Source organism: Heterodontus francisci, chromosome 9 (assembly GCF_036365525.1).
Source record: "Heterodontus francisci isolate sHetFra1 chromosome 9, sHetFra1.hap1, whole genome shotgun sequence".
Lineage (NCBI taxonomy): Eukaryota > Metazoa > Chordata > Chondrichthyes > Heterodontiformes > Heterodontidae > Heterodontus > Heterodontus francisci.
The window spans coordinates 122,305,164-122,332,848 of record NC_090379.1 but is presented as its reverse complement, the minus strand read 5'-3'; the positions used below and the strand labels follow the sequence as shown (position 1 = coordinate 122,332,848).

At 46.0% G+C, this 27,685-nt stretch overlaps 1 long non-coding RNA gene across 1 annotated transcript; it reads right to left on the bottom strand.

The window, feature by feature from the left end:
- Positions 1-1,280: 1,280 nt before the first annotated feature.
- On the bottom strand, positions 1,281-27,685 carry LOC137373528 (uncharacterized). Its single transcript, XR_010975641.1, has 3 exons — positions 27,549-27,685; positions 4,056-4,181; positions 1,281-1,720 (listed from the first exon to the last, which is right to left on the bottom strand). It is a non-coding gene; the product is annotated as an uncharacterized lncRNA (long non-coding RNA).

Sequence of the window (27,685 nt, the reverse complement as noted above, 5' to 3'; positions counted from 1 at the left end):
TGTGTCTTGAGTGTCCGTATCCATTGGTCAGAAGTGAGTTGCTTAACCCTTTCAAACTCGAGGTACGTTTGTTCAGGCTGCTTTCGGAGAGTTCAGAACTTTTGGTGGTACAACTCCAGTACAAGCTCATATGCACCCAGGATAGCATTTTTCGTCATCTCATCATCTGACGAACTCTTATCAGGCAACAGTGAATGGATCTCATGATATTTTCCTGTTAGTTTGCTTTGCAATAGCAGGTTCTAGCTCTCTGCCAGCCACTTTGGCTGTTAGGCAAGCTTGTCAAAAGAGTTGAGAATTGCCTCCACATCCCCCTCATTGAACTTTGGTGTCAGTTGAGAGAACCTTAAGAGCTCAGCACTCTGTCCTGAGATAGGCCCACTTCCATCACTAACGGTGCCTTCACTGGTTGCATTGATTCTTGCCCTAGTTAGTTCGAACCGTCTTAACCCACTTTCCTCCTTCTGCTGGAAAGCTCTTCCTTTTGCCCTTTCCTGCTGCACTCAATTTCTCTTTCGGGAAAGTCTCTCTCTCTCTCTCTCCTGAAACTCTCTCTGCTCTTTCTCCTTCTGGATTTATAATTCTGGTCTCTTCTGTTCCAGATGTACCTCAGCAAATGTTACTTTGTCTGCTTCCAACACTAAACCTGTTACTGAGTTTTCAGGTTCAAGTGCAAAGTGGTTGGTACATGTTTTCGTATTTCATGTTTCCTGGCTTTTGGACGGCTAATAACCCCTAACTGCCCGACTACAATCCTTAACTCTTCAACAGATAGGGCATTTAATCTGTCTCAAGTTATGTCACTCTGGTTTCAGAAGGTACTGGTATCGAATGTGGACATTTTAGTACTCTAACAGTGAAAAACCTCAGAAAACCTATATTGAAGTTTTTAGAGTTTTGCTAGCGATCCATTAGGTTTCCTACTGCCGTTATATCCTTTGTCTTTTGCTTTTGACCCCAGATGCGATCCCTCAAATTTATTTAGAATTTAGAATTTAGAATTTAGAACATTACAGCGCAGTACAGGCCCTTCGGCCCTCGATGTTGCGCCGACCTGTTATGTTATGTTTCAGATCAGCAGGTGTCGAAAGTATCCCTTCTTGACCCTCACCTTCTTTGATGTGACAGACTTTATTCATTTTTAAACAATGGATGTGTTTACCAATTCAGTGAGTTTTTAACCCTACATGTGTTATGATCATAGAAGAACCAATCAGAAAGGTTTTATTTAGTATAAACAAGAAAAAGGTCAGTTTATTGTACTGAAAATGAAATCCCAATCGATGTATGCTCCAACATTCACACACGCACACACACACGCACACGAGAATCACACGCACACGAGAATCACACGCACACATAAATAGGTTACAGAGTGATGAAGAATAGTTTGGGTTGGATTAGAGTTCAGAACGAGTAAAACGAAGATACAGTCTGTGGGGCAGGTAATTCAGTTTTTTTTTTTCTGGATGAATCCGTGGTTCCAAAGTCACTGGATGGGAGAAGTGGACGTGCAGCTGAACCACCTGGTTCAGGGCTTTCTTGGAGACCGTAATGGTTGGTCGCTTTCTCCCCATGTCTCTGTCTGTAGCAATGGTGGACTTGGATGTTCTGCAGTCACAGGCAGATTACAAAACTTGCAATGTTACCTGGAGAGAGAGAGAGCGAGAGAGACAGCCCAACCATTGTCTTGCAAGGGTTAGCTCCCAAAGCTTGTCTCCTGTGTGTAAAACAAAGCTCCAAGTTAACATAGACTGGGATGTTGGAGGGCTGTCACATGGTCTCTCAGTACATTTCTTCCTTTAATAGGATCCAAAGTCTAATAACCCCAAATCTCTCTCAAATTATACTTTGTCCAAGTTTCCCCTGCAGGTACGTCTCCATAAGTGAATGCTCCAAGATGGCTTCGAATGTCCTGCTACTCAGGGTGATCCTAGATAATCTACTCAACTGTTCAAGCCATTGTCCTGGGTGAGAGCTTTGAACACATGCGTCTCCACTTTGATGTGTAGGAATGTGAGGTATTTCAATGCAAATTGTGGTGACCATCTTGGCTACGAGCTTTTCAAAAGTTAAATGTAGGATTCCAGCTTTCCTTTTTTAAGATTAACGTAGGTTTTTAACCGATGAATCAAAAATCCTTATTCAGCAAAGCATGTTTTCTCGACAGGAGGTATTAGAAAGGCTGGCTGTACTTAAAGATGTTAAGGCAAAAAGCACCTGAGTTGCTGAGGGAAGTAAGGATGAAAATTGTGGAGGCAATGGCTATAATTTTCGTTACACACAGGAATGGTGCCAAAGGACTGGAGAATTGCAAATGTTACATCATTGTCCGATAAAGGGTGTAAGGCCAAGCCCAGCAAATGCAGGACAGCCAGTTAAATCTCGCAGCTGGGAAAGCTTTTAAAACAATAATTCGGGACAAAATTAACTCTTTGGGGAAAATGTGGATGAATTAAGGAAATCCAGAACGTATTTGTCAAAGTCAAATTGCGTTTAACTAATTTGATTATTTTCAGTGAAGTAACAGGGTTGATCAGGGTCATGTAGTTGATTTGTTGGACTTGGACTTAGATTAGAGATACAGCACTGAAACAGGCCCTTCGGCCCACCGAGTCTGTGCCGACCATCAACCACCCATTTATACTAATCCTCCACTAATCCCATATTCCTACCAAACATCCCCACCTGTCCCTATATTTCCCTACCACCTACCTATACTAGTGACAATTTATAATGGCCAATTTACCTGTCAACCTGCAAGTCTTTTTGGCTTGTGGGAGGAAACCAGAGCACCTGGAGAAAACCCACGCAGACACAGGGAGAACTTGCACACAGAGAGACTTCCAAACAACACTTGATGAAGTGCCACTTAACAGGCTTGTGAGCAAAGTTGAATCCCAGGGCATAAAAGGAACAATGTTGTCTGTAAGACAGGAAGCAAGGAGAGGTGGTGAAGCGTTCTTTTTGGAACTGAAGGAAGTTTCCCCAGAGGTCACTACCCGGACTATTACTTTTCGTGATATATATTAGCAACTTGGACTTGAGTGCAAATGGCACAATTTCAGAATTTGCAGTTGACAGAAAACTCGGAAGTGTATTGCACAGTGAGGATGATAGTGATAGACTTCGAGTGGATATATTAAGACTGGTGGAATGGACGGACACAGGGCACATGAACTTTAACATAAGCACAAATTGATACAATTTCATACGACAGAGAGGAGAGGCAATAGAAAATAAAGGCTGCACTTTTAGTGGGGGGTGCAGCAACAGAGTGGATGCAGGTGCAAAATTCTATGGCAGGACATGTTGATAAGATTGTTAAAAAGGACATTCTGTGTGACTGTGGCAAAGACATCCATGCACCCATGTCCTTCACACATTTACCGCAGCCTATGACTATACTTGTGACACCATTTTCCTTCAACACTTCTCCACTGTCATCCAGCTGGAAGGAATTGCTGTTACCTTTTTTATTGTTTCATGGGATGTGGGTGCTTATTGCAAAGCCAGCATTTATTGCCCATCGCTAATTGCCCTTGAGAAGGTGGCAGTGAGCTGCCCTCTTGAAGCGCTGCAGTCCACCTGGTGCGGGCAGCTACACCCACAGTGCTGTTAGGGAGGGAGCTCCAGGATTTTGACCCACTGACAGTGAAGGAGCAGTGATATAGTTCCAAGTCAGGATAGTGTGTGACTTGGAGGGGAACTTGCAGGTGGGGATGTTCCCATGCATCTGCTGTCCTTGTCCTTCTAGTTGGTAGAAGTCATGGATTTGGAAGGTGCTGTCAAAGGAACCTTGGTGCGTTGCTGCAGTGCATCTTTCGATGGTGCACACTGCTGCCACTGTGCGTCGGTGATGGAGGGATTAAATGACTAAGATGGTGGAACAGATGCCAATCAAGTGGGCTGCTTTGTCCTGGATGTTGTCAAGCTTCTTAAGTATTGTTGCCGCTGCACTCATCCAGGCAAGTGGAGCGTATTCAACCACACTCCTGATTTGTGCCTTGTAGATCGTGGACAGGCTTTGGGGAATGAGGAGGTGAGTTACTCACCGCAGAATTCCCAGCCTCTTTCCTCCTCTTGTAGCCACAGCATTTATGTGGCTGGTCCAATTCAACTTTTTGTGAATGATAAGCCTCAGGATGTTGATTGTGTCGGATTCAGCGATGGTAATGCCACTGAATGATAAGGGGAGATGGTTAGATTCTCTGATATTAGAAATGGTCATTGTCTGGCACTTTTGTGGCATGAATGTTACTTGCCACTTATCATCTTAAGCCTGAATGTTGTCCAGGTTTAGCTGCATATGTCTTTCTTCAATATCTGAGGAGTCGCAAATGGTGCTGAAGAATAAAATCCCCACTTCTGACCTTATGATTGAAGGAAGGTCATTGATGAAGAAGCCAAAGATGATTGGGCCTAGGACACTACTCTCAGGAACACCTGCAGTGATGTCCTTGGGCTGAGATGATTGGCCTCCAAAGCCACAACCATCTTCCTCAGTGCTCGGTATGACTCGACCCAGCAGAGATCTCGCCCATTGAATTCTGTTTGGCTACGTTCCGTTCATATCTAAAATAACAGAAAATGCTGGAAATACCCAGCTTGTCTGGCAGCATCGGTGGAGAGAGAAGCAGAGTTAACGTTTCATGTTGATGACCTTTCATCAGGACTGGCAATGGTTAGAAATGTTACAGATTTTGAACAAGTGAAAGGTGGGGAAGAACAACAAAAGGGAAGGTCTGTGATAGGGCTGAGGGCAGAGAGATTAAACGACAAATATGTCATTGAGCAAGGCAAAGCGAGTGGTAACATTTGTTGTAAGAGACAATGCATTTGTCCACAGAGAGTGTTAATGGCTGAATAATGAACTGCTCTGTCCGAAAGCCAAAGCATGAAAAACAAGTTTAAGACCAGGTGACGGTCTGAAATTGTTCATCTCAGTGTTGGTCCAGAGGCTCTAAAGTGTCTAATTTGAAGAATAGATGCTGTTGCTCAAGCTTGCTTTGAGCTTCACTGGAACACTACAGTCAGTGGAGCTCAAAAATGTGGGCATGAGAGCTGGGTTGTGAATTAAAATGGCAAGCAACTGGAAACTCGGGGTCATGCTTGTGGACTGAGTGGACAGGTTCCACAAAGCGGTCACCCAATCTGTATGTGACCTCTCCAAGGTTTTTTTTAATTTTTTGTTCATTCAGGGGATGTGGGCGTCGCAGGTTAGGACAGTATTTTATTTTTCATACCTAATATAGAGCAGCCTGCATTGTGAGCAGCGAATACAGTATACTAAATTGAAAGAAGTATAAGTAAAGCCCTGCTTCACCTAAAAGAGTGTTTGGAGCCTTGGATAGTGAGAAGAGAGGAGGTAAAAGGGCAGGAATTACACGTCCTTCAATTGCATGGGAAGGTGCAGTGGGAAGAGGACAAGGTGTTGGAGGTAATGGAGGAGTGGACCAGGGTGTCGCGGTGGTAATGATCTCTTCAGAATGCTGACAGGGGAGGGGAAGATGTGATTGTTGGTGTCATCATGCTGGAGGTAGTGGAAATGTTGAAAGATGATCCTTTGAATCTTGATGCTGGTGGGGTGGAAAGTTAGAACGAAACAAACCCTTTCAAAGATCTGGGAGAGAGGGGAAGGGGAGGGCAGACGTGCAAGAAATGGGCCGGACACGGTTGAGGGCCCTGTCAACTACAGTGGGCGGGGGTGAGGGGTGGAATCCTCGGTTGAGGAAAACTGAGGCTCTGTTGAGGAAGGTTGCATCATCAGAGCAGGTGCATCAGAGTTGGAGGTACTGGAAGAATGGGATGGAGTTCTTACAGGAGGTAGGGTGTGAAGAAGTGTAGTCGAGATAGCTGTGAGAGTTGATGGACTTATAATGAATATTATTGGACAGCCTAGCTCCAGAGCTGGAGTCAGAGAAGTGTAGGAAGGGAAGTGAAGTGTCGGAGATGGACCATGTGAAGGTGAGAGAATTGTGGAAATTGGAAACAAAGTTGATAAAGGTTTCCAGTTCGGGGAGCAGGAAACGGCACCGATACAGTTATCAATGTACTGGAAAAACAGGTGATGGATGGGGATTGAGTAGGACTGGAACAAGGAGTGTTCAACATATGCGAAAATAAGGCAGGCACAACCAGAACCCATGTAGCAAAACCTTTTACTTGAAAGAAGTGAGTGGAGTTGAAGGAGAAGTTGTTCAATGGGAGGTGCAGTGGGAAGAGGAGGCGGAGGGTGGTGGTGGTGGATGGAGGCTGACTGGGCCTCTGGATTCAAAGAAGATGTGGAGAGCCCTCAAACTGTCCTGGTGGGGTATGGAGGTGTAGAGTGATTGAACGTCCATAGTGAGGAGAAGGAAGTTAGAGCCAGGAAACTGGCAATTGCCAAAATGACATAGGGCATCATAAGAGTCATGAATGTAGGTGGGAAGAGACTGGACATGGGGAGAAAAGATAGAGTCAAGATAGGAAGAAATAAGTTCAGTGGGGTAGGAGCAGGCAGAAACGTTGGGTCTCCCAGCTCAGTCCTGTTTGTGGATTTTGAGAAGGAGGTAGAAGTGGGTTGTCCAGGAATGAGGGACTATGAGGTTGGACGCTGTAGAGGGAAGATCTCCAGAGGAGATGAGGTCAGTGAGTGTCCTGGAGACGGTGGCTTGATGTTTAGTGGTAGGGCCATGGTCCAGGGGAGTTAGGAAGAACTGTCTGGGAGTTGGTGCTCAGCCTCTGCAAGGTAGAGGTCAGACAACAACAGCACCAACCTTGTCAACAGGTTTGGTCACAATGTCGGAGTTAGACCTGAGGGAACGGGTACAACAAGTTCAGAGGGAGACAAGTTAGAGTGAGTGAGGGCAGTGGAGAAATTAGGACGGCCAATGTCACGCTGACAGTTCTTAATGTAAAGATCAAGCGTGGTTACAGTCCAGAGGGAGGCGTCCAGGTGAAGGGAGAATACTGGAGGTGGGTGAGTGGTTCTGCTGGTCAGTGGGAGGACTCCTGGCCACAGAAGTGAGCGGATGCGATGGCAATGGAAAAAGAGCTCAACATCATGCGGAGCGTGAAATTCGTTGGGGTTGGGGCGTAAGGGGATAAAACTGAGTGCTTTGCTAAGTGCAGATCATTCAGTATCAGAGAGGGGAAGGTGCTATATAAATTTAAAATGTTGTTATTATTTGTGGCTTCAGAACAGCAATGTATATTTTTCCTCTGCCTGAAAAACAATGGCTCACAACCTTTCTCTATTTCCTGTGCCTTAGCCAATTAAATGTTCACACAATTACTGACAATTTGATCTATTGGTTTCAGTTTTCCTAAGAAGCCTATTAAACGGCACGTGATCAAATTCCTTGAAAAGTTTATATGCATAACATGTTTTAGAGATACAGCACTGAAACAGGCCCTTCAGCCCCCCGAGTCTGTGCCGCCCATCAACCACCCATTTATACTAACCCTATGCTAATTCCATATACCACATCCCCACCTGTCCCTATATTTCCCGACCACCTACCTATACTAGGGGCAATTTATAATGGCCAATTTACCTATCAACCTGCAAGTCTTTGGCATTTGGGAGGAAACCGGAGCACCCGGAGGAAACCCACGCAGACACAGGGAGAACTTGCAAACTCCACACAGGCAGTACCCGGAATTGAACCCGGGTTGCTGGAGCTGTGAGGCTGCGTTGCTAACCACTGCGCCACTGTGCCACAACATTAGCTGTGCCACCCTCATTAAACCCTTCTATAACTTCATCAAATAAATCCTTCAAGTTTGTGAGATGCAAATTTTCTTTTAACAGGTTAATGGTAGTTGGCATTTATAAACCCTTGTTTTTCAAAACAGCAGGTATCTTTGTCCCGGTTGATGGCTGAAATTCTTTTGGGCCTCCTTATCTCGAGAGACAATGGATACGCGCCTGGAGGTGGTCAGTGGTTTGTGAAGCAGCGCCTGGAGTGGCTATAAAGGCCAATTCTGGAGTGACAGGCTCTTCCACAGGTGCTGCAGAGAAATTTGTTTGTTGGGGCTGTTGCACAGTTGGCTCTCCCCTTGCGCCTCTGTCTTTTTTCCTGCCAACTACTAAGTCTCTTCGACTCGCCACAATTTAGCCCTGTCTTTATGGCTGCCCGCCAGCTCTGGCGAATGCTGGCAACTGACTCCCACGACTTGTGATCAATGTCACACGATTTCATGTCGCGTTTGCAGACGTCTTTATAACGGAGACATGGACGGCCGGTGGGTCTGATACCAGTGGCGAGCTCACTGTACAATGTGTCTTTGGGGATCCTGCCATCTTCCATGCGGCTCACATGGCCAAGCCATCTCAAGCGCCGCTGACTCAGTAGTGTGTATAAGCTGGGGATGTTGGCCGCTTCAAGGACTTCTGTGTTGGAGATATAGTCCTGCCACCTGATGCCAAGTATTCTCCGAAGGCAGCGAAGATGGAATGAATTGAGACGTCGCTCTTGGCTGGCATACGTTGTCCAGGCCTCGCTGCCGTAGAGCAAGGTACTGAGGACACAGGCCTGATACACTCGGACTTTTGTGTTCCGTGTCAGTGCGCCATTTTCCCACACTCTCTTGGCCAGTCTGAACATAGCAGTGGAAGCCTTACCCATGCGCTTGTTGATTTCTGCATCTAGAGACAGGTTACTGGTGATAGTTGAGCCTAGGTAGGTGAACTCTTGAACCACTTCCAGAGCGTGGTCGCCAATATTGATGGATGGAGCATTTCTGACATCCTGCCCCATGATGTTCGTTTTCTTGAGGCTGATGGTTAGGCCAAATTCATTGCAGGCAGACGCAAACCTGTCGATGAGACTCTGCAGGCATTCTTCAGTGTGAGATGTTAAAGCAGCATCGTCAGCAAAGAGGAGTTCTCTGATGAGGACTTTCCGTACTTTGGACTTCGCTCTTAGACGGGCAAGGTTGAACAACCTGCCCCCTGATCTTGTGTGGAGGAAAATTCCTTCTTCAGAGGATTTGAACGCATGTGAAAGCAGCAGGGAGAAGAAAATCCCAAAAAGTGTGGGTGCGAGAACACAGCCCTGTTTCACACCACTCAGGATAGGAAAGGGCTCTGATGAGGAGCCACCATGTTGAATTGTGCCTTTCATATTGTCATGGAATGAGGTGATGATACTTAGTAGCTTTGGTGGACATCCGATCTTTTCTAGTAGTCTGAAGAGACCACGTCTGCTGACGAGGTCAAAGGCTTTGGTGAGATCAATGAAAGCAATGTAGAGGGGCATCTGTTGTTCACGGCATTTCTCCTGTATCTGACGAAGGGAGAACAGCATGTCAATAGTCGATCTCTCTGCACGAAAGCCACACTGTGCCTCAGGGTAGACGCGCTCGGCCAGCTTCTGGAGCCTGTTCAGAGCGACTCGAGCAAAGACTTTCCCCACTATGCTGAGCAGGGAGATTCCACGGTAGTTGTTGCAGTCACCGCGGTCACCTTTGTTTTTATAGAGGGTGATGATGTTGGCATCGCGCATGTCCTGGGGTACTGCTCCCTCGTCCCAGCACAGGCATAGCAGTTCATGTAGTGCTGAGAGTATAGCAGGCTTGGCACTCTTGATTATTTCAGGGGTAATGCTGTCCTTCCCAGGGGCTTTTCCGCTGGCTAGGGAATCAATGGCATCACTGAGTTCCGATTTGGTTGGCTGTATGTCCAGCTCATCCATGACTGGTAGAGGCTGGGCTGCATTGAGGGCAGTCTCAGTGACAGCATTCTCCCTGGAGTACAGTTCTAGGTAGTGCTCAACCCAGCGGTCCATCTGTTTGCGTTGGTCAGTGATTATGTCCCCCGATTTAGATTTGAGGGGGGTGATCTTCTTGATGGTTGGCCCAAGAGCTCTCTTCATGCCATCATACATTCCTCTGATGTTTCCGGTGTCTGAGGCCAGCTGAATATGACTGCATAGGTGTTGCCAGTAGTCGTTTGCGCAACGCCTAGCTGTTCTTTGTGCAGTACTTCTGGCTGCTTTAAGTGCTGCGGATGTTAAATCGCTGGGGGCTTTCTTGTAGTTCAAAAGTGCAATGCGCTTAGCGGCTATGACAGGTTCCAGCTCTTCATTATGAGATTGAAACCAGTCTGCATTTCTCTTCGCACTTTTGCCGTAGGTGGTCAAAGCTGACTCATAGATGGCGTCTCTGATGTGGGCCCACTTGGTCTCAGCATCCCCTGTGGGAGTGTTTTGAAGGGCTGTTACAAGTGAATTTAGAAATTTTTGTAACAGCTGTGGGTGAGAAATTCTGCTCGTGTTGATGCGCGGGTGGCCCTTCTGCTTGGAATGATGCAACTTCTTTGGTCTGAGTCTAACCTTGCTGCACACCAGGGAGTGGTCGGTGTCGCAGTCCGCACTGTGGAAGCTGCGTGTGATTTGAACACTGTTTAAGGCGGCTCGCCTTGTGACAATGAGGTCTAGCTGGTGCCAACGACGTGATCTTGGGTGCCTCCATGAAACCTGGTGACAGGGTTTAGTGTGAAAGAACGAGTTGGTGATGCAGAGTTTATGATAGGTACACAACTCAAGCAGTCTCTGCCCGTTCTCATTCATCCTTCCAACGCCATAGCGCCCAAGGCAGGAGGGCCATGAGTCATGGTCGGCCCCAACCCTGGCATTAAAGTCCCCCAGCAGGAATAGGTGTTCGGTGTTGGGGATGCTGCTAATGATGTTATGGAGTTGTTCATAGAACTGGTCTTTAGCTTCAGGTGCGGAACAGAGTGTTGGAGCATAGATGCTGAGTAGGTGTACTGGACCAGAGGTGGTGAGCAGTCGGATGGACAGTATGCGTTCCGAGCCATTTGAGGGAGGCTCTATCATGCTGAGCAAGGAGTTTCTGATGGCGAAGCCCACTCCATGCTGTCTTGGTTCTTCAGGATCCCTGCCCTGCCAGAAGAAGGTGTAGTCTTGCTCTGCTAGAGAGCCACTCGCGGGGAGGCGAGTCTCCTGAAGTGCTGCAATGTCCACATTGAGTCTACTGAGCTCGTTGTTAATGATGGCGGTCTTCCGAGAATTGTTGATTTGTGTAAGGTCTTCCGACAGGCCAGGACACATAGTTCTGACGTTCCAGCTTGCAAAGCGAAGGGCTGGTACCTTCTTTCCTTTTTTCATGTTGTTTGGTGCGGTGTGTCAGTCCACCTTTCGGGCAATGACCCTGAGCTCCAAGCACCCATTGAAGCAGGCAGACTGTGGCGGGACAGAACCTTATTGACCGGGGGCTGCCCGGTTTGAGGCGGGCGGTAGCTGTCCAGTGAGGTGCAATGACCTCTCCCACCGACAAAGGCAACCCGTGGCGCCCAGTTTCTACGCCAATTTATCTGGACTTATAACCCGTAACTGCTGCCTTCCGTGTTGTTTCAGTCGCTGTGAGGCAACTATGGAGTGACCTCTCCATGGCGCATGCCTGGGCAAATTTATGGAGGTTGAGAGTTGCCCAGTCGTCAAAACCCCCCTCTCGGCCTTTCTGGTGGGGTCCAAAGGAGTGCAGGACACGACGTTTGGCACCAGTATGGCTGCAGGAACTGCCGGAAACATGCCAAAGGTGACACATGACCGCCTACGGGGTTCCGCTCCGGATTTTCTGTTAGGGTTTACTCCCTTAGCCTTGGTCTCTCCCGAGACGCCCACAAGGCAGTGGGGTTGTTGGGGCCCCTACACAGGTGTAGGATGGTGCCGGTGGGAGGAGGGGATGCAAGGGGGAGGGGTAGAGGGAGGGGGTGCAGGGGAAAGGGGTGCGGGGTGAAGATGGTGCGAGGGGGGGGCGGGCTGGGACGGGGTTGTGAGGGGGTGAGCTGAGAGGGTGGAGCAGGGAAGGGGACGGGGGTGGGGGGGGGGTGGAAGGGGGGTAAAGGGGGGGGGAGGGGGGGTGGAAGGGGGGTAAAGGGGGGGGGAGGGGGGGTGGAATCTGGTGCAGGTAATAAGCCATTTCCTCAGTGCCCACCATCGACGTCCGGAAAGCTCATCCACGTCCTTCGGGAGGTGAAGCATCATTTGGCAGACTTAGACGTGATTACATTTGCTAAGGGTTTTTTTTTTGCAGTGGTTTAAGTAAAGGCATGCAGCATTGCCGACAGTGCGCTGCAGATGCTCTCCGAGCCATCTCCCGCGGGCGCTTTGAAGTTGCGGCCGGGGGGGCCGTTCGTGGATGTTTTGGGTGTTCGGGGCACCTTTTCACAGGACTTCTCTCGGGTCCCGCAGCTCCTTCTTCACCTCAATGGACTTACCGCATGCCGTGGCTGCAGACACTCTGGACTGTGAAGACAGCAGGATCGGAGATTCAAGTATCGGCAGCTGTTCTCGTCAGTTTCATCCGGATCAATTTCATTGAGAAAACAAAGAGCAGGTGTGGCTGGGGGAGGGCAGTGGGCCCAGGTAACAAACACTAAACTAACTGTTAACTTTTAGATAGGGCTAAAATGAACTGATTTAAAGAGCCAGGGGAATTTAAACAGTTTAAGAGGGCAGATTGGGGGAGAAAACGTTAGGGATGGGAGCAGATGGCCATGGATAGAGTTGAACAGCAAGGGAGCTTCCAGCCCAGGAGCCATCTTGAATCTTGTATCTTGTGGCTGAAATACACCTACCATTAATGATAGTCTTACTGCACCGGAATTACAGCCTTTATCCATCTCTCATTTTTTTTGACTGCATTTATAATATACAAGCCTCTAGTCTTCTGGTACCACTCCATATCCAAGGAGGATTGAATGATTTTGGCCAGTGCCTCTGCTATTTCCACCATTTCTTCCCTCAACAATCATCATACATCCATGCAGACCGGGTAAATGTTCTACTTTTTTGTGGCACAAAAAGTGTTGGATTGAAAGGCGTTATCTGAACCTGTTTGTTCACTGACTGTAATTAATGTCAGTCTCCATGGATCCCTGCCTCTTCTATTAATAAGGGGGTCCTTGCGATGTGTTATGCCATAGTGTCAGTGGAAGCATTCTCTCCAGAACTAACAAAGATTAGCGGCTCCAGAGAGAGGCAGAAGATTGATCAGAATCTGAGAACAATAGATTGGAATGTTACAACAATGGGTCAGCATCTGTGAACAGTAGATTGGAATGTTACAGAAAAAGGGCAGGAGCTTATCCCGTTGGTTTGATTACCTTACTGCTGATTATTATTGGATAATATTAGCAGATCGGATCATTTATGCACTGATGATGATTCAACACATTAAGTATTCCATCTTCGCTATTGTTTGTGTCCCTGGTAAGTCTCTCTATCCATCTATTCATTCTATAAAGCATGATTAACTGCATGAATGTTATAACCAACCACCACAACCGGGAAATCGTCCTCCCTGTGAGCCCATTTGCTGCATAACCCTGATCTGTGCCTTATCTAAATCCACACTCGCTATACCAATACAATAAAAGCAAAATACTGCCGATGCTGGAAATCTGAAACAAAAACAAGAAATGCAGGAATCACTCAGCAGGTCTGGCAGCATCTGTGGAAAGAGAAGCAGAGTTAACGTTTCGGGGCTGCGACCCTTCTTCGGAACTCCGAAACGTTAACTCTGCTTCTCTTTCCACAGATGCTGCCAGACCTGCTGAGTGATTCCAGCATTTCTTGTGTTTGTGTTTTGGCTCGCTATACCAATGTTGTCCTGGTCAGCCTCCCGATTACAAATCGGAATAAACCACAGTCTATCCAAAACTCTGTTGTCCATATCCTAACTCACAATGAATTTCATTCACGCAACCTCCCTGTGTTCAGAGACCTACATTGGTTTCTATAGGACAGAGTGTATAGAAAGAAATAAATGGGGTGTGTAGAAAGTTACCACCATAATCATGGGGAACTTTAATCTGCATGGATATTGGACAAATCTAATTGGCAAAAGTAGCCGGGAAAGTTAGTTCATTGAGTTTATTCAGGACAGTTCCTTAGAGCAGTACATTCTTGAGCCAGCCAGGGCGCAGGCTATTCTAGAACTGATAATGTGCATGGCAAAGGAGCCTCTCGGCGACAATGATCATTAAATGACAGGATTCCAACGTTCACATTGAAGGAAAAACTGTGGGTCTCAGACTAGTCTTTTAATGCGAAATAAAGGCACTTATAGGAGTATAAAGACAGAGCTAGCTAAAGTGAACTGGGAAACTAGGTTGAAAGGTGGAACAGTAGAGATACAATGGCAGACTTTAAAGGAGATATGTAATAACTCTCAGTAAAGATTTATCTCAGAAAGAAGAAAAAAATCTTGGAGAAAGTTGTATCATTCATCGCTAAATAAAGAAGTTAAGGATACCAATAAATTGCAAGAAACACTGTAAGAATCTGCAAAGGAGTTGAACACGTGGCTGCAGGGATGGTGCAGGCGGGAGGGTTTTGCTTTCCTGGATAACTGGGGCTCTTTCTGGGGTAGGTGGGACCTCTACAAACAGGATGGTCTTCACCTGAACCAGAGGGGTACCAATATCCTGGGGGGGGGGGGAGGTTTGCTAGTGCTCTTCGGGGGGCTTTAAACTAATTCAGCAGGGGGATGGCAACCTAAATTGTAGTTCCAGTGTACAGGATGTTGAGAGTAGTGAGGTCAGGGATAAGGTTACAAGGACGCAAGAGGGCACTGGCAAGCAAGAACCTGGTTTAAAGTGTGTCTACTTCAACGCCAGGAGCATCCGGAATAACATGGGTGAGCTTGCAGCATGGGTTAGTACCTGGGATCTCGATGTAGTGGCCATTTCGGAGGCATGGGTAGAGCAGGGGCAGGAATGGATGTTGCAGGTTCTGGGATTTAGATGTTTCAGTAAGAACAGAGAAGATGGTAAAAGAGGGGGGGGGGGGGGTGTGGCATTGTTAATCAAGGAGAGTATTACAGCGACAGAAAGGACATTTGAGGACTCGTCCACTGAGGTAGTATGGGCCGAGGTTACAAACAGGAGAGGAGAGGTTACCCTGTTGGGAGTCTTTTATAGACCTCCAAATAGTTCCAGAGATGTAGAGGAAAGGATAGCGAAGATGATTCTCGACAGGGGCGAGAGTAACAGGGTAGTTGTTATGGGGGACATTAACTTTCCAAATATCGACTGGAAATACTATAGTTTGAGTACTTTAGATGGGTCAGTTTTTGTCCAGTGTGTGCAGGAGGGTTTTCTGACACAGGCCAACCAGGGGCGATGCCACATTGGATTTGGTACTGGGTAATGAACCCGGCCAGGTGTTAGATTTAGATGTAGGTGAGCACTTTGGTGATAGTGATCACAATTCGGTTAGGTTTACCTTAGCGATGGGCAGGGACAGGTATATACCGCAGGGCAAGAATTATAGCTGGGGGAAAGGAAATTATGATGCGATTAGGCAAGATTTAGGATGCGTAGGATGGGGAAGGAAACTGCAGGGGATGGGCACAATCGAAATGTGGAGCTTATTCAAAGAGCAGCTACTGCGTGTCCTTGATAAGTATGTACCTGTGAGGCAGGGAGGAAGTTGTCGAGCGAGGGAGCCGTGGTTTACTAAAGAAGTTGAAGCGCTTGTCAAGAGGAAGAAGAAGGCTTATGTTAGGATGAGACGTGAAGGCTCAGTTAGGGCGCTTGAGAGTTACAAGCTAGCCAGGAAGGATCTACAGGGAGAGCTAAGAAGAGCAAGGAGAGGACACGAGAAGTCATTGGCGGATAGGATCAGGGAAAACCCTAAGGCTTTCTATAGGTATATCAGGAATAAAAGAATGACTAGAGTTAGATTAGGGCCAATCAAGGATAGTAGTGGGAAGTTGTGTGTGGAATCAGAGGAGATAGGGGAAGTGTTAAATGAATATTTTGCGTCAGTATTTACAGTAGAGAAAGAAAATGTTGTCGAGGAGAATACTGAGATTCAGGCCACTAGGCTAGATGGGATTGAGGTTCACAAGGAGGAGGTATTAGCAATTTTGGAAAGTGTGAAAATAGATAAGTCCCCTGGGCCAGATGGGATTTATCCTAGGATTCTCTGGGAAGCTAGGGAGGAGATTGCAGAGCCTTTGTCCTTGATCTTTATGTCGTCATTGTCGACAGGAATAGTGCCGGAAGACTGGAGGATAGCAAATGATGTCCCCTTGTTCAAAAAGGGGAGTAGAGACAGCCCTGGTAATTGTAGACCTGTGAGCCTTACTTCGGTTGTGGGTAAAATGTTGGAAAAGGTTATAAGAGACAGGATTTATAATCATCTTGAAAAGAATAAGTTCATTACAGATAGTCAGCACGGTTTTGTGACAGGTAGGTCGTGCCTCACAAACCTTATTGAGTTTTTCGAGAAGGTGACCAAACAGGTGGATGAGGGTAAATCAGTGGCTGTGGTGTATATGGATTTCAGTAAGGCGTTTGATAAGGTTCCCCATGCTAGGCTATTGCAGAAAATACGGAAGTATGGAATTGAAGGTGATTTAGTGCTTTGGATCAGAAGTTGGCTAGCTGAAAGAAGGTGGTGGTTGTTGGCAAATGTTCATCCTGGAGTTTAGTTACTAGTGGTGTACCGCAAGGATCTGTTTTGGGGCCACTGCTGTTTGTCATTTTTATAAATGACCTGGATGAGGGTGTAGAAGGGTGGGTTAGTAAATTTGCGGATGACACGAAGGTCGGTGGAGTTGTGGATAGTGCCGAAGGATGTTGTAGGTTACAGAGCGACATAGATAGGCTGCAGAGCTGGGCTGAGAGATGGCAAATGGAGTTTAATGCGGAAAAGTGTGAGGTGATTCACTTTGGAAGGAGTAACAGGAATGCAGATTACTGGGCTAATGGGAAGATTCTTGGTAGTGTAGATGAGCAGAGAGATCTTGGTGTCCAGGTACATAAATCCCTGAAAGTTGCCACCCAGGTTAATAGGGCTGTTAAGAAGGCATATGGTGTGTTAACTTTTATTAGTAGGGGGATCGAGTTTCGGAGCCACGAGGTCATGCTGCAGCTGTACAAAACTCTGGTGCGGCCGCACCTTGAGTATTGCGTGCAGTTCTGGTCACCGCATTATAGGAAGTATGTGGAAGCTTTGAAACGGGTGCAGAGGAGATTTACTACGATGTTGCCTGGTATGGAGGGAAGGTCTTACGAGGAAAGGCTGAGGGACTTGAGGTTGTTTTCGTTGGAGAGAAGGAGGAGGAGAGGTGACTTAATAGAGACCTCGGATGGTGATGGCAAACACGAGGGGACATAGCTTTAAGTTGAGGGATGATAGATATAGGACAGATGTCAGAGGTAGTTTCTTTACTCAGAGAGTAGTAGGGGCGTGGAACACCCTGCCTGCAACAGTAGTAGACTCGCCAACTTTAAGGGCATTTAAGTGGTCATTGGATAGACATATGGATGAAAATGGAATAGTTTAGGTCAGATGGTTTCACAGGTCGGCGCAACATCGAGGGCCGAAGGGCCTGTACTGCGCTGTAATGTTCTATGCTCTACAACGTCTCGCCCACAAATCTCGCACACATCTCCCACACAATATCTTTGACACAATATCACACGCACACACGCACACACACACACACACACAGACACACACACACACATTCCATATCACACACACACACATTCCATATCACACACACACATACATACACACACACACAAACACAGATACAATATCACACACACACACACACAATAACACAGGCACCTTAAATCATGCACATTAAATATCACGCATTCACATGAAGTAACATACACACACACACATACAGACACACAGTGTCACACACAGACACGGAGAATATCATACTCACAAACACAGTTTCGCTCAAACACACAGATATTATCACACACAATGTCACACACACGCAATATCTCACATGCACGTTAACACAGGCACAGATAATGTCACACACATATATCAGACAAACATAATATCACACACACATCTAAATAATATCACATGCACATGGACAAACACACACACATACACATATTGTCTCACATGCACAAGCACAATATTGCGCACGCACACACACACACACGCAATGTCACACGCAATATCTCATGCAATATCACACATAGGCAATATTCACACATGGACAATATTGCAAACGCAAAATACCACCCATGCACATAATATCACACACACACGCACATGCACACACAATATCACACGCACACACACACTCACACACGCACACACGCAAACACACTATCAATCCCACACACAGTAACACTCACACACACACACACACACACACACACACATACAATTTCACACACACACTAGATCTGAAACATGCATAATATCACACATTCGCACAATATCACACACACACACACACACACACTCACACAAACACACACAATATCACATACATTCACACACACAATGTCGCACACGCACTACGTAATATCACATTCACACACAAGCTCAATATCACACACATACACTCACACACACACACACACAATAACTCCCCCATACACATACACAACATCACACAAACAATATCTCCCACACAATGTCCTTTTCATAATATCACACACACAATATCTCCCACACAATATCTCCCTCTCAATATCTCATACACAATGTCTGTAACACAATAGCACACACAATATCACACACACACGCACATACACAATAACAGACATGCACACACATAATATGATACACACACAAACTCAATATCACACACACACTATCTCGCACACAATATCTCGCACACAATATCTCGCACACATCTCCCACACAATATCTCCCACACAATATCTTCGACACAATGTCACACACACACGCACACACACATGCACAGATTCAATATCACACACACACATACACGCACACACAGATTCAATATCACACACGCACATACATACACACACACAGATACAATAGCACACACACACACAATAACACAGGCACCCTATCACGCACATTAAATATCACGCACGCACATAAAATAACATACACACACATACACACACACATACACACATACAGACACACAGTGTCACACACAGACACATGGAGAATATCATACACACAAACACACACATTATCACTCACACACACAGATATTATCACACACAATGCCACACAAGCACAATGTCACACACACGCAATATCTCACATGCACATTAACACAGGCACAGATAATATCACACACATAATATCACACACACACATACACATAATATCACATGCACACGGTCACACCACACACATACACATATTGTCACACACGCACAAGCACAAAATTGCACACGCACACAAACACGCAATATCACACAATAACACATGCAATATCACACAGAGGCAATATTCACACATGGACAATATTGCAAATGCAAAATATCACCCATGCACATAATATCACAGACACACACATACACACAATATCACACACGCACACACACACAATATCATACACAATTTCACACACACACAAACACACACACACACACTAGATCTGAAACACGCATAATATCACACACTCACACAATATCTTTTGGGCCTCCTTATCTCGAGAGACAATGGATATGCGCCTGGAGGTGGTCAGTGGTTTGTGAAGCAGCGCCTGGAGTGGCTATAAAGGCCAATTCTGGAGTGACAGGCTCTTCCACAGGTGCTGCAGAGAAATTTGTTTGTTGGGGCTGTTGCACAGTTGGCTCTCCCCTTGCGCCTCTGTCTTTTTTCCTGCCAACTACTAAGTCTCTTCGACTCGCCACAATTTAGCCCTGTCTTTATGGCTGCCCGCCAGCTCTGGCGAATGCTGGCAACTGACTCCCACGACTTGTGATCAATGTCACACGATTTCATGTCGCGTTTGCAGACGTCTTTATAACGGAGACATGGACGGCCGGTGGGTCTGATACCAGTGGCGAGCTCGCTGTACAATGTGTCTTTGGGGATCCTGCCATCTTCCATGCGGCTCACATGGCCAAGCCATCTCAAGCGCCGCTGACTCAGTAGTGTGTATAAGCTGGGGGTGTTGGCCGCTTCAAGGACTTCTGTGTTGGAGATATAGTCCTGCCACCTGATGCCAAGTATTCTCCGAAGGCAGCGAAGATGGAATGAATTGAGACGTCGCTCTTGGCTGGCATACGTTGTCCAGGCCTCGCTGCCGTAGAGCAAGGTACTGAGGACACAGGCCTGATACACTCGGACTTTTGTGTTCCGTGTCAGTGCGCCATTTTCCCACACTCTCTTGGCCAGTCTGGACATAGCAGTGGAAGCCTTACCCATGCGCTTGTTGATTTCTGCATCTAGAGACAGGTTACTGGTGATAGTTGAGCCTAGGTAGGTGAACTCTTGAACCACTTCCAGAGCGTGGTCGCCAATATTGATGGATGGAGCATTTCTGACATCCTGCCCCATGATGTTCGTTTTCTTGAGGCTGATGGTTAGGCCAAATTCATTGCAGGCAGACGCAAACCTGTCGATGAGACTCTGCAGGCATTCTTCAGTGTGAGATGTTAAAGCAGCATCGTCAGCAAAGAGGAGTTCTCTGATGAGGACTTTCCGTACTTTGGACTTCGCTCTTAGACGGGCAAGGTTGAACAACCTGCCCCCTGATCTTGTGTGGAGGAAAATTCCTTCTTCAGAGGATTTGAACGCATGTGAAAGCAGCAGGGAGAAGAAAATCCCAAAAAGTGTGGGTGCGAGAACACAGCCCTGTTTCACACCACTCAGGATAGGAAAGGGCTCTGATGAGGAGCCACCATGTTGAATTGTGCCTTTCATATTGTCATGGAATGAGGTGATGATACTTAGTAGCTTTGGTGGACATCCGATCTTTTCTAGTAGTCTGAAGAGACCACGTCTGCTGACGAGGTCAAAGGCTTTGGTGAGATCAATGAAAGCAATGTAGAGGGGCATCTGTTGTTCACGGCATTTCTCCTGTATCTGACGAAGGGAGAACAGCATGTCAATAGTCGATCTCTCTGCACGAAAGCCACACTGTGCCTCAGGGTAGACGCGCTCGGCCAGCTTCTGGAGCCTGTTCAGAGCGACTCGAGCAAAGACTTTCCCCACTATGCTGAGCAGGGAGATTCCACGGTAGTTGTTGCAGTCACCGCGGTCACCTTTGTTTTTATAGAGGGTGATGATGTTGGCATCGCGCATGTCCTGGGGTACTGCTCCCTCGTCCCAGCACAGGCATAGCAGTTCATGTAGTGCTGAGAGTATAGCAGGCTTGGCACTCTTGATTATTTCAGGGGTAATGCTGTCCTTCCCAGGGGCTTTTCCGCTGGCTAGGGAATCAATGGCATCACTGAGTTCCGATTTGGTTGGCTGTATGTCCAGCTCATCCATGACTGGTAGAGGCTGGGCTGCATTGAGGGCAGTCTCAGTGACAGCATTCTCCCTGGAGTACAGTTCGAGGTAGTGCTCAACCCAGCGGTCCATCTGTTTGCGTTGGTCAGTGATTATGTCCCCCGATTTAGATTTGAGGGGGGTGATCTTCTTGATGGTTGGCCCAAGAGCTCTCTTCATGCCATCATACATTCCTCTGATGTTTCCGGTGTCTGAGGCCAGCTGAATATGACTGCATAGGTGTTGCCAGTAGTCGTTTGCGCAACGCCTAGCTGTTCTTTGTGCAGTACTTCTGGCTGCTTTAAGTGCTGCGGATGTTAAATCGCTGGGGGCTTTCTTGTAGTTCAAAAGTGCAATGCGCTTAGCGGCTATGACAGGTTCCAGCTCTTCATTATGAGATTGAAACCAGTCTGCATTTCTCTTCGCACTTTTGCCGTAGGTGGTCAAAGCTGACTCATAGATGGCGTCTCTGATGTGGGCCCACTTGGTCTCAGCATCCCCTGTGGGAGTGTTTTGAAGGGCTGTTACAAGTGAATTTAGAAATTTTTGTAACAGCTGTGGGTGAGAAATTCTGCTCGTGTTGATGCGCGGGTGGCCCTTCTGCTTGGAATGATGCAACTTCTTTGGTCTGAGTCTAACCTTGCTGCACACCAGGGAGTGCTCAATATTTCCCACATAGTGTCTCCAACACAATATCCTCCTCATAATAGCTCACACACAAGGTCTCTAACACAATATCACACACACAATATCACACACATGCATAATAACACAAGCACCATATCACACACATTAAATATCACGCATGCACATAAAATAACATCACACACACACAACATCACACGCACACACACAATTTCACACAAAACAATATTTCAAACATGTACAATAACACACACAATTTCACAAACATAATTTCTCTACATGCACAATAAAATTTTTCTACATGCACAAAAACACACACACACACAATACCTCTCTCTCTCTCTCTCTCTCACACACACACACACACACACATACACACACACACACACTATCTCCCCCACACACATACACAGGATCACACAAACAATATCTACCACACAATACCTCCCACTCAATATTTCCCACATAGTGTCTCCAACACAATATCCTCCTCATAATAGCTCACACACAAGGTCTCTAACACAATATCACACACACGCGCACACATAATATCATACACACACACAAACTCAATATCACACACACATACACACAATTTCTCGCACACAATGTCTCCCACACAATATCTGCCTCACAATATGATACACACAATACATTCGACACAATATCACACACACAAACACACACACACTGTGTCAATATCACAAACACATACACACACACACACAGACAATATATATCTCGCACACAACTTCTCCCACACAATAGCGCACACACAAACACTCTATATCACTGACACGCACACACAATATCACACACACACACACACAATAACGCAGACAAATACACACTATTTGCATAGTGCAGACAAATACACACTGCGGCACAGTGGCGCAGTGGTTAGCACCGAAGCCTCACAGCTCCAGCGACCCGGGTTCAATTCTAGGTACTGCCTGTGTGGATTTTGCAAGTTCTCCCTGTGTCTGCGTGGGTTTCCTCCGGGTGCTCCGGTTTCCTCCCACAAGACTTGCAGGTTGATAGGTTAATTGGCCATTATAAATTGCCCCTGGTATTGGTCGGTGGGAGGGAAATATAAGGGACAGGTGGGGATGTGGTAGGAATATGGGATTAGTGTAGGATTAGTATAAAATGGGTGGTTGACGGTTGGCACAGACTCGGTGGGCCGAAGGGCCTGTTTCAGTGCTGTAACTCTAAACTAAAAAAAAACACCCCCACACCCCCACTCACACAATATCACACACACAATAACACAGGCACCCTATCACGCACATTAAATATCATGCACGCACATAAAATATCAGACACACAGTGTCACACACAGACACATGGAGAATATCATACACACAAACACACACAGATATTATGTCACACATGCACAATGTCACACACACGCAATATCTCACATGCACATTAACACAGGCACAGATAATATCACACACATACACATAATATCACATGCACAAGCACAATATTGCACACACACACATGCAATATCACACACAGGCAATATTCACACATGGACAATATTGCAAACGCAAAATATCACCCATGCACATAATATCACACACACAATATCACACACATACACAATCTCACACACGCACAATTTCACACAAAACAATATTTCAAGCATATACAATAACACGCACACAATTTCACAAACATAATTTCTCTACATGCACAATAAAATATCTCTACATGCAAAATAACACACACACAAAATATCTCTCTCTCACACACACACACACACACACACACACACACACACACACACACACACACACACACACACACACACACACACACACACACACTATCTCCCCCACACACAAGATCACACAAACCCGCAGCCTCACAGCTCCAGGGACCCGGGTTCGATTCTGGGTACTGCCTGTGCGGAGTTTGCAAGCTCTCCCTGTGACCGTATGGGTTTTCGCCGGGTGCTCCAGTTTCCTCCCACAGCCAAAGACTTGCAGGTGATAGGTAAATTGGCCTTTGTAAATTGCCCCTAGTGTAGGTAGGTGGTAGGGAAAATGGGATTACTGTAGGGTTAGTATAAGTGGGTGATTGCTGGACGACACAGACTCTGTGGGCCGAAGGGCCTGTTTCAGTGCTGTATCTCTAAATAAAAAAAATAAAAAAACAATACCTCCCGCTCAATATTTCCCACACAGTGTCTCCCACACAACATCTCCCACACAATATCTCCCTCTCAATATCTCCCTCAATATCTCACACACAATGTCTGAAACACAATATCACACACAATATCACACACACACGCACACACATATCGCACACACACAAACTCAATATCACAGACGCATACACACAATATCTTGTCCATAATATCTGGCACACAACATCTCCCACACAATATCTGCCTCACAATATGACACACACAATATCTTCGACACAATATCTCTCTCTCACACACACACACACACAGATTCAATATCACACACACATGCACACACACACAATATATCTCGCACACAACTTCTCCCACACAATATCTCACACACACACACACACTGTATAAATCAGACACGCATACACAATATCACACACACACTCACACGGTAACACAGACACACACACTATCACCCCCACCCACACAATATCACACACACACACGCTATCACACACAGTATCATACACAATTTCACACACCCACACACACACTAGATCTGAAACACGCATAATATCACACACTCACACAATATCACACACACGCAATATCACACACACACAATAACACAGGCACCCTATCACACACATTAAGTATCATGCACGCACATAAAAAAACATATCACACACACACACATCACACACGCCCAATATCACACACACAGAAACATATCAAACACACACAGACGCAATATCACTGGCCGACATCCACTCAATATGACATACACAATATCACTCACGCACACAATAACACACACACACAATATATCACACACGATATCATGCACAATATCACACACACACGCACACACATATCGCACACACACAAACTCAATATCACAGACACATGCACACAATATCTTGTCCATAATATCTCGCACACAACATCTCCCACACAATATCTCCCACACAATATCTGCCTCACAATATGACACACAAAATATCTTCGACACAATATCTCTCTCTCACACACACACACACACACAGATTCAATATCGCACACACACACACAATATATCTCGCACACAACTTCTCCCACACAATATCACACACACACACTGAATAAAACAGACACGCATTCACAATATCACACACACAAACACACAGATTAAATATCATGCACACACACACACACACAATATATATCTCGCACACAACTTCTCCCACACAATATCACACACACACACACACAGTATAAAACAGACACGCATACACAATATCACACACACACTCACACGGTAACGCAGACACACACAATATCACCCCCACACACACAATATCACACACACACACGATATCACACACAGTATCATACACAATTTCACACACACACACTGAAACACGCATAATATCACACACTCACACAATATCACACACACGTAATATCACACACACACAATAACACAGGCACCCTATCACACACATTAAGTATCACGCATGCACATAAAATAACATATCACACACACCACACACGCACAATATCACACACACAGATACATATCAAACACCGACAGACGCAATATCACTGGCCGACATACACTCAATATGACACACACGATATCACACACACACACACAATATCACTCACGCACACAATAACACACACACACAATATATCACACATGATATCATGCACAATATCACACACACCCAAAATCACAGATGCGCATGATATCACGCACACACATTATATTAGACACAACAGGCACACACATAATATCACACACACACACATACCCACACACAATATATCGCACACACAACGCACACAGACACACACAATATCACACATGCACACACACAATATCAAACACATCACAACTCCCACCCAATATCTCCCACCCAATATCTCACACGCAATATCTCCCACACAAATTCACACACATACACAATAGCACACACACACAATAACGCACACACACAATATCACACACCTACACAGAATACCACACGCACAATATCACACACACACTCACACACACAATATCACGCACACACAATATCACACACACACACAATATCACGCACACACAATATCACACACACACACACACACACAATATTGTACACTCAAAATCACACACACATACACTCAAGTTCCCATACCCATACACAGACACATATGGAGACACCCTGTGTGAACGCTAAGCCACTCCACACACCCACGTACTGATCCAACTCGTTGTCTCTCTCTCTGTCTCTCTCTCTCTGTCCTCCTCCCTCAGTGCGTGATGACAACCCTGGGCCAGTGAAGCCAGATCGGTTGTTGAGTTGATGGTGAGCAGAGACTCCAATGTTTTTGTTCAGAGAGTCAAGAAAGGTGCAGCGAATGAGCCATCTGGCAATTTCCGACCATTTCCCCATCCCTTCTTACACGTCAATGACAACAGAGATGGAAGCAGACAGCATAGAGGGGGGTTTTAGTCTGTATGTAAACCCGTGTTTTGCCTGTCTGGGAGAATTTGATGGGGCAATATAGAGGGAGCTTTACTCTGTATCTAACCTATACTGTTCCTGTCTAGGTAATGCTTGATATGGACAGTGTAGAAGCAGTTTTACCTTATCTCGAACTCATGAAGAAACTGCCTGACAAGGGTTTGATGATCAGTATAGAGGAAGATTGTTCTCTGTATCTAACCATACTTTACATGTCCTGGGAGTGACTGATGAATCAGGTGAGAGGGAATTTAACTATGCATCTAACCCATTGCTGTACCTGCCATGGGAGAGTTTGATGGGAAAGTGCCAATTGGGCTATATTGTGTGTCAAACCTATTCTGTAGCTTTCCAGTTAATGTTTGACACGGGCAGTGGTAGAGGTAACTGTACTCAATTTCTATCCAGTGCAGTGTATCCCCGGGCAGTTTTAACAGGACAGTTTGGGTGAAGTTTTGTTCTTTATCTAACCTGTACAGTACTTGCTCCTGGAGTGTTTGACGGAGCTTTACTCTGTGCTAACTTCATGCTGTGCTAACTTCTTGCTGTACTACTGCCCTGGGAGTGTTGAATAAGCCATTAGAGACGGATCTCTATTCTGGATCTAACCCGGGCTGCACCTGCGCTGTGAATGCTTTTAGGACAGAGTAAAGGCAGATTAACACTGTATCTTATATGTATAGTTACAGCCCTGGATTTCTGAGAAAAAAAACCGAGAGGGTGTGTGGTTGTGGGCATCTGTGAGAAAGTGAGGCCATGTTTGAGAAAGTGAGAGAGTGAGAGAGAATATATGAGAAACACAGACTGGGGCAGAGAAACTCGATTTGATTGAGTTTATGAGAGGGATAGACTGATAAGAAGAAATTGTTTAATACAGCACTTTAAACCACAGCACAGCTCCGCCTGCCATTCTATTGACGAGGCTATTCCTTTAGGAACTGCAAATTAATTGCTTCACTAAATAATGGAAATGTCTCTTTCTGGGGGATCTCAGAAAGCATGCAACAATCTTGCACTCTTGTTCCAAATGAAAATCTCGGTTACCTGTTGCCCATTGATCACAGCTCTCGATGCTTATTTTTACTCCTCCAAGCCATTTCCTTCTGGTCCTCTGGCTGTCACCTCTTCTCAGACATTTGTCATGTGTCTCCTTACCTCTCAATCAGAAATAATAGCGTGTC